Source organism: Triticum aestivum, chromosome 1A (assembly GCF_018294505.1).
Source record: "Triticum aestivum cultivar Chinese Spring chromosome 1A, IWGSC CS RefSeq v2.1, whole genome shotgun sequence".
In the NCBI taxonomy this organism is placed as follows: domain Eukaryota; kingdom Viridiplantae; phylum Streptophyta; class Magnoliopsida; order Poales; family Poaceae; genus Triticum; species Triticum aestivum.
In genome coordinates, this window is record NC_057794.1 from 562,733,264 (window position 1) to 562,741,889 (window position 8,626).

Below are 8,626 nucleotides of genomic sequence, written 5' to 3' on the forward strand. Positions count from 1 at the left end.
GCGGAGACGATCAAACCTTATAAAGTCTCCTTATATTCCCGTTATACCTACAAAGCGTGCAAAGCGTTCAGCAAAAACAAGTGAGTTTTATCATATTATTTTCGAGCTGAAATTACTACTTATCATTGAATTATTAACATATTACCGTCATGTATTGCAGAACTATTCAAGAAAGAAGTCTTTGAAGAAGAATACAATGTGATTAAAGCTAGTGTTAAGTTTGTTCATGCTTATCAGCGGTCAGCAAAACATAGAAAGAAGGAAATATTCAATGATGGCATGCGCGAAGGTCTAAGTGCAGAGAGGGCTTGTAAGATTCTTGACCATGAATGGCTAACCGGTGATGTAAGTTATTGTTCTGTTTTCTATTAGCATTCAATGCAAATTGGAATTGTTATACATCATTTAAATTATTTTCAGGTTATCAATGCTTATTCGTCGTATCTGTTGGGAGTTGTTGGTGAAGATCGTCATATAATGCCGACCTGGCTGGTCAATTGGTTACTTGAATTTAGACCAGACACCCAGGGAGGAAAAAATGATAACAAAGTTGTGGCGAAGAAGAATGGACCCTTGAATAGATGCACCGATGAGTATTTTAAAAAAGATAAGGTAAGTTCAACTGCCTTAAAGTATGCATATATGGGATATAAATAATAAGATAGTATATGTTGATTGCATCATATTTTCGTTGTGATGCAGCTTTATATTCCTCTTAATAAGGGAAATACCCACTGGGTTTCGGTTGTCATGCATCGCCCGAAGGAAGAGTTCCAGGTTCTTGATTCTTTGATGGGACCCGAACTTGACAGCGAAATTACAGAAAAAGTTGAGGAGCTGGTACGGCGTAAATTTACATGAGCATATTAAAATTATCATTTAGTAACTGAACTATGTTAAATTCTTTTCGTGCTATTATGTATATGAACAGAAAAATCAACTTGGATATGACATACGTGATGCGAATGCGAGCGGTGCTGTGAATTTTTCGGATGTGTCTACCTGGCCTATCAAAACGTATAACATCCCACAACAAGAAGACGGGTGAGTAAATACTTTCATATTGTTTTAATATCTTACCTCAAATGCGAACTTATGAACTGTTGTTTGTACGGACCAGCAATTCATGTGGAATATTTGTTCTTCGATGCTTTCAATATTGGAACGGTGAAAAATGGACAAGCCATTTTTCTTAGGTCTGGTTTTTTTTTCAAATGCTTATATTCAATTAAATTCATTATGTAATACTATTTGAATTGTACTAATATGAAGTTTATAACAGGGGTCAATTGATAAATCGAGGGACTTAATGATTGCGCAACTTATTTTTTCGGAGAAAAATACGCTCAACGATGTGAAGGACAAAGTTACCCAGCTTGCAAAGAAGAAATAAATGTGCCAAAATTTTTGTAAAAGAAAATTTTGTAGGCTCATATAATGTTTACATTTATTTCGACTAACATGTCTTGTGATGAAGAAGACACTACTATTTTGAATATTTAAATCGAGAATGACATTTGGATTATTATGTTGTCTTCATGCCGTTGTCTTTACATTTGAAATCTTCATATTTATAGTTGTGCAGTCGTCAAGTTGTTTTCCTGTACTGCTGAATGTTAAAAAAATGTACATGTATTTATTATGCACTTTAAAGCACTGTCGTGGTCGCTTATTATAACACCGACGTTCTTAATTTCCTTTTCTATAAAAAAATTGCCGACAAGTGCGCCGGCCAGTCTGACGTCAGACAGGACCGACGGCACTGTCCAACAGGGCAGCGTCGAACGGCGGGTAGCATAACTAATCAAAGACGCTCGACTGCAAGTGCGCCGCCGGGTATATAAGCTGGTCGTCGCGCGCTCCGTCGGGCGAGGTGGGACTAAAACTTAGCTATCGCAGCCGCCGTGCCTGCAGCGACGCGCGTGACCGCGTGGGCCGGCCCAATATCATTGTTTCCGCCCACGGCGCGACGACGGCCCAAGTAGCACGCGGCGCGACGACGGCCCAAGTTCCACGCGGGGCGACTTGGGATGTTTAGTCCCAGCTCGACCGACGGAGCACGCGACGACCGGCTTATATACCCGGCGGCACATAGGCTATCGAACTCCTTTCGTTGCCTTGTACTGTTGCCGCCGTCCGACTCTGCCCTGTGGGACAGTGCCGCCGGCCGACGCTGCCACTGTGGGACAGTGCCGCTGGCGCACTTGTCGGGTGTTTTTTTTAAAATGACGGCGTTCTAAGCGACGGCGACCGTGCAATGCAGAAAATATACAGTAAACAGCGACGGCAGTACTATGCAAAAATGAGCACATCAAAATAAACAACAGCGACTTGCACAAAATTAACAGTAAAAATTAACACATCAAAATAAACAAAGTAAAACTCCTTCTTGCATTACATAGTCTGTCATCAAAACAAAATAGTCTGACATCAACGAAGTAAAATAAGTTCATATAACATATTATAACAATTATTAAAGATCAAATGTATAGAACATTAAAAAACTGTCTTCAATGAAAGGGTGGAACGGTCTTCCATAGCCATCCATAATAAAACAGTCTTCAATCAAAGGGTGAACCAATCTTCCATACTCCACAAGTTAAGAAAAGTTCCTACATAACAATAAGATATGTGTTAATTCACAATGAACAAATAAATTCGGTTTGAACAATAACATATACAATAACATAAGAAAATTATACTTAGGATTTTGAGGGCACGTGGACTTATAATGACCCGTAACACCGCACAGTCCACATTGACGTTTGCTTTTCTCATCAAAAGCTTTTGGTCGCCCATTTTTAGTGACATCAGGACCATCCTTACCGCGGCCTTTAACATTCTGTTTTGGTGCGCCTTTGGTGTTAACTTTTGCAGGATCACGAACAAGACCATGATCTTGATTAGGCTCGAATGCATCGTCGTTCACAAACTGTACCTCCGCACCAGGCTCATCCTCCTGAAGGAAATATGCCCTAAAGGCAATAATAAAGTTATTATTTATTTCCTTATATCATGATAAAAGTTTATTATTCATTCTAGAATTGTATCAACCAGAAACATAATACATGTGTGAATATATAGACAAACAGAGTGTCACTAGTATGCCTCTACTTGACTAGCTCATTAATCAAAGATGGTTATGTTTCCTAACCATGGACAAAGAGTTGTTATTTGATTAACGGGATCACATCATTAGTTGAATGATCTGATTGACATGACCCATTCCATTAGCTTAGCACCCGATCGTTTAGTATGTTGCTATTGCTTTCTTCATGACTTATACATATTCCTATGACTATGAGATTATGCAACTCCCGTTTGCCAGAGGAACACTTTGTGTGCTAACAAACGTCACAACGTAACTGGGTGATTATAAAGGAGCTCTACAGGTGTCTCCAAAGGTACATGTTGGGTTGGCGTATTTCGAGATTAGGATTTGTCACTTCGATTGTCGAAGAGGTATCTCTGGGCCCTCTCGGTAATGCACATCACTTAAGCCTTGCAAGCATTGCAACTAATGAGTTACTTGCAGGATGATGTATTACAGAACGAGAAAAGAGACTTGCCGGTAACGAGATTGAGCTAGGTATATGATACCGACGATCGAATCTCGGGCAAGTAACATACCGATGACAAAGGGAACAACGTATGTTGTTATGCGGTCTGACCGATAAAAGATCTTCGTAGAATATGTAGGAACCAATATGGGCATCCAGGTCCCGCTATTGGTTATTGACCGGAGTCGTGTCTCGGTCATGTCTGCATTGTTCTCGAACGCGTAGGGTCCGCACGCTTAAGGTTTCGATGACAGTTATATTATGAGTTTATGCGTTTTGATGTACCGAAGGTTGTTCGGAGTCCCGGATGTGATCACGGACATGACGAGGAGTCTCGAAATGGTCGAGACATAAAGATTGATATATTGGAAGCCTATGTTTGGATATCGGAAGTGTTCCGGGTGAAATCGGGATTTTACCGGAGTACCGGGAGGTTACCGGAACCCCCCGGGAGGTATATGGGCCTTAGTGGGCCTTAGTGGAAGAGAGGAGAGGTCGCCATAGATGGGCCGCGCGCCCCTCCCCCCCTTGGTCCGAATAGGACAAGGAGAGGGGGCCGGCCCCCCTTCCTCCTCTCTCTCCTCTTTTCCCCCCTCTGCGAATCCTATTCCAACTAGGAAAGGGGGGGAGTCCTACTCCCGGAGGGAGTAGGACTCCTCCTGGCGCGCCTCCTCTTGGCCGGCCAGCCCCCCCTTTGAGCCTTTATATACGGAGGCAGGGGCACCCCCTAGAGACAAGTTGATCCACATGATCATATTCTTAGCCGTGTGCGGTGCCCCCTTCCACCATAGTCCTCGTTAATATTGTAGCGATGCTTAGGCGAAGCCCTGCAACAGTAGTACATCAAGATCGTCACCACGCTGTCGTCCTGACGGAACTCTTTCCCGACACTTTGCTGGATCGGAGTCCGGGGATCGTCATCGAGCTGAACGTGTGCTAGAACTCGGAGGTGCCGTAGTTTCGGTGCTTGATCGGTCGGGCCGTGAAGACGTACGACTACATCAACCAAGTTAACGCTTCCGTTGTCAATCTACAAGGGTACGCAGATCACACTCTCCCCTCTCATTGCTGTGCATCACCATGATCTTGCGTGTGCGTAGGAATTTTTTTGAAATTGCTACGTTCCCCAACACATCCTCAGTGTAATCATTATCTATTATGTCCCTCAGAGCCGCCTTCAACTTGTCGAATAAAAATGGTTTATGGCATGCTTTATGAGTTCATTGAGTTGCTTCAGCAGATAAGATAGTCAACTCGCTGTACCTAGCTCTGTCCCCTGCACCTGCCCATCCCCATGCAAACAGATCGCTAGTGCGCTTCACGGGAAGTCCACCCCTTGCAACTTGGCTCAACCTCCGTAGTACTAAACACTTAGGTATCTCACGTAAGCGTAGCTGAATCAGAACGTGAAGAATATGTTTTCAAGGAAGTCCTTTGCGATACATGCTTCTGCAACTGCACTTCACAGTTTCTTCTAAGTTACCTGGGGTGTAGTCCACAGTGAATCTGATATGTCTATTTTCCTTCCATGTTAGTATGAATCTGTGAGTGTCTGCTCCTCTCAGTCTCTCAAGGACCTCTAGCTCCCGTGCCTTCTTCATATCTTCCTGCAAGATATAAAAGTTTGCCGTAGTGAACTCACAGGCAGCTGATTTCTCAATATCTTTACACTCATCCAATACTGGTACTGGAACTGTCTGTGAGTTTGTGCAATCGTCATGCGCCTCATTCTCACGGAGACGAACTATGCAGTTCTCATAGTGCACAATCATATCCACAATAGTCATACCGGAGTCTAGATGCAAGTGAAGGCATGAATTCAGACTCTCACTTCGCTGGTTACTTCGCATACCTAAGAAAAACCCACCTGACAGATATGATGCAGCCCAAAGCCTTTTCTTCTTATACATCCTACTTAACCATGTCTTTGTTTTCTCCGACTGCCATTTGGCGGTAAACGCTGCCCATCTCTCATCAAATACCTTTTTTGAAGTGGCATAATAAAGTAGAGACCTGAACTCCTTTAGAGACTTATGATGAAGGTGTTTCTGCATGTTCTTCTCAATATGCCACGAGCAAAGACGATGCCAAACCTCCGAAAGTACCTTTCTTATGGCCTTAATCATAGCTGCATCTCCATCAGTAATTACTGACCTGGGCCTCTTCTGACAGTGAGCACTCAAAAGCGTCTGAAGCAGCCAGACATATGTATCTTCCGTCTCGTCAGACACAAGAGCACAACCGAATACCGTGGTGCGACGATGGTTGTTCAGACCGACAAAAGGTATAAATGGCATGCCATACCTATTCATCCTGTATGTGCTGTCGAAGACTGTCACATCACCGTAGTCAACATAGTCTCGACGTGATTGAGAATCACACCAGAATATGTTTTTCAGCCTTCCTTCATCATCGACGGTGTGCTCAAAGAAGAAATTTGGATCTCTCTCTTTTCTGGTCATCATGATCCCAATGGCAGTATCTGCATCACCTTGTGCAAGCAACTTCATTTTTTCTCTATAACACATGTTATAAAGCTTCTTCCTCCCAAAACCAGCCTTTGCATATGACCCGGAGCGCGCAACGAGTTAATCATAAATCATATGTTTTCTGATTCCAGCACCTGCCATGGTTAAGATCTCAGCCTTCTGATATTCTTTTATCTGATTGTGAGACCGAAGAAACGTGACTTCATCCAGTCTAGCTAGAACGTGACTATGATCATCATTGAAACTGCTGACATACCAAACGTCACGCTCTTTATCAAGTTTCAAAGTTATATGCGCATCGCAGAAGCAACGAGTCTCCCCTCTCAGCCTGCGGGTCCTGCCTTCCATTGTACAACGTTTTGCCTGTCGTTTCCAGCTCTCGCACACACATACTTTCTCAAGCGCTTAGTTGCCTCAGGACCTTTCGAATATTTCAGTGAGTCCTTTCTTACGCTGAAACCATGCTCGTACGCATACTGATTATAGAAATTGTAAGCATCTCCTAGTGACTTGAACGTCTTCCTCATGACCTTCCAATGCATGTCCAATGATTCTTGCTGATATTCATCAAATCCGATGTCAAAATTAAACAGATCATCACCAACATGCTCATCATTCCCGCTTGTACCATCTACATCTCCCTGTAAATTAATGCATTAAACCATTTATGTCAATCAGTTATAATTTTAAAATGTACTTTAGTGATGTAAGTTTCAAAACTTACTTTGCTGGAGCTGTCATCATGAGATGCATCAACGTGCGATTTGTCACTTTCATCGTCCACAATATTCCTCATAAAGTCCCCGTCCTCGTCCATCTGCGCGCATTGCAAAAAAAACATGTAAGCGCTCATATGGTTATTATGTCATTTCTTCTCTGATTTTATTAATAACATACCCGGAGTGCACTTTCAGCAAATGAATCATCTATATCCATATCATCATCATCATCATCGCCATGTCGCTGCATCATGCAAAAAAATATTAAATTTTCCGTGCGGTCTATCATATTTACCCCCTCATATTTATTGTTTTATCAACATTGATCACACTTACATTGCCACTATAAGATTCATCCAAACTCATGTAGTTCTCCTCACGAGGTTCATCCATATTCCGTGACGAGGTTTCGTTGTCCTCGCCGTAATCATCGCCATCATAATCTCCCTCCTCCTCTAACTATATATAGTTAAAAAAAATTGTACGATGAATCAAACGCCGTGTAACATCATCCCTAAAACAACTATCTTATCAAGCACAACAATGTCTCAAACCAACCTCTTGCACGGCGGCGAGGATTTCAGCCGGATCAATTTCCTCCGATGACGAACGTGATGACGGCGTGACGTTGCTGGCCGGCGGAGGCAGGTGTCGACGGCGTGAGGACGATGGCTGGTCGTAGTAGGCGTAGTGTGCGGAGGGAGGCGGCGACGTAGATCGCGGGTGGGCGGCCATCTGGGCGACGGGAATGGAATGCGGCGGCGGGCACGCACGCCGGCAGCGGTAAAGGCGCCGGGGCACGCGCGGCGGCCTGTTTGGGCCGCGACTCGGGCGACGGCGACTTCGTGCAGATGGGGGCCAACGTGGAGACGGCGTGGATGCGTTAGGGTTTAGGGTTTCGACCGCGGGCGTCAGCGGCTATCGTGTCTTTTTTTTCCTCCAACAACTATCCACGCCAACGTCGAGACGTGAGGGCGTACAACGACGAGTGCGGGTACGCGGGCGGGCGTACATCGACGGGTTCGGCATACGCGGGCGGGCGTACGACGTCGCGCGCGACGTACGGCGTCGGGTGGGTATTCCTATACCTAATGTGAAATTACCATACTACCCACTATACGTTTTAGGGGGGTTGTACCGAAGCACTCCCCTTTCATATTAGCGATAATATCTCTCGGATTACAGCTTGGGACATAGCTGAGCTGATCCATCGAGCGCTAATGCCTCCACTCCCATTCACCAAAACCATGAAGAAAATGTGACATATTTTAGGCACGCAAAAACCAATCCATTTGTAGTCATGCAGGATGAAATAATGTGCGAGGAGAGATAATATTACCAAATGGGTTCAACTAACCGCCCAGCTTCGTTGAAATAGTTGAGAATAGCATCATCATCCTTTGGGGAAATTATTTTTTTGCGGGAAATTAGACGGGTCATAGGTGGTAACCTGGTGTAGATGTGGAAAGCATCAGCAGCATCTTTGCCCCCTTGAAATGAATGAAGCATGAGAACTCGCTACAAACAAGGTCATATGGTACTTGGCTTTTACAAATATAACCCACCGAGTTTCTACTACATCGGTCATACCTGTCGGGCGCGGTAAGCAAGCGTGGCAGCCATGTAACCCGAGCTCCAGCTTCTCCTCCCATCTCCATCTTGGGCATCAAGTCGCCGTAAATGAAACCAAGCAAAACCTTCAACACGTTTCACACTTAGAAATGTAATGTTGTGCACTCTTGTCTTATTCTTGTTCGGTACACATAATAGATTTAAATCAGCACACAAGACTCCGTGGCCCAATGGATAAGGCGCTGGTCTACGAAACCAGAGATTCTGTGGTTCCTCTGTTCATGAG

At 44.1% G+C, this 8,626-nt stretch overlaps 1 pseudogene; it reads right to left on the reverse strand.

Annotated features, from left to right (window-relative positions):
• Positions 1–1,536: 1,536 nt before the first annotated feature.
• LOC123051023 (protein FAR1-RELATED SEQUENCE 11-like) lies at positions 1,537–7,503 on the reverse strand (annotated as a pseudogene).
• Positions 7,504–8,626: the final 1,123 nt, after the last annotated feature.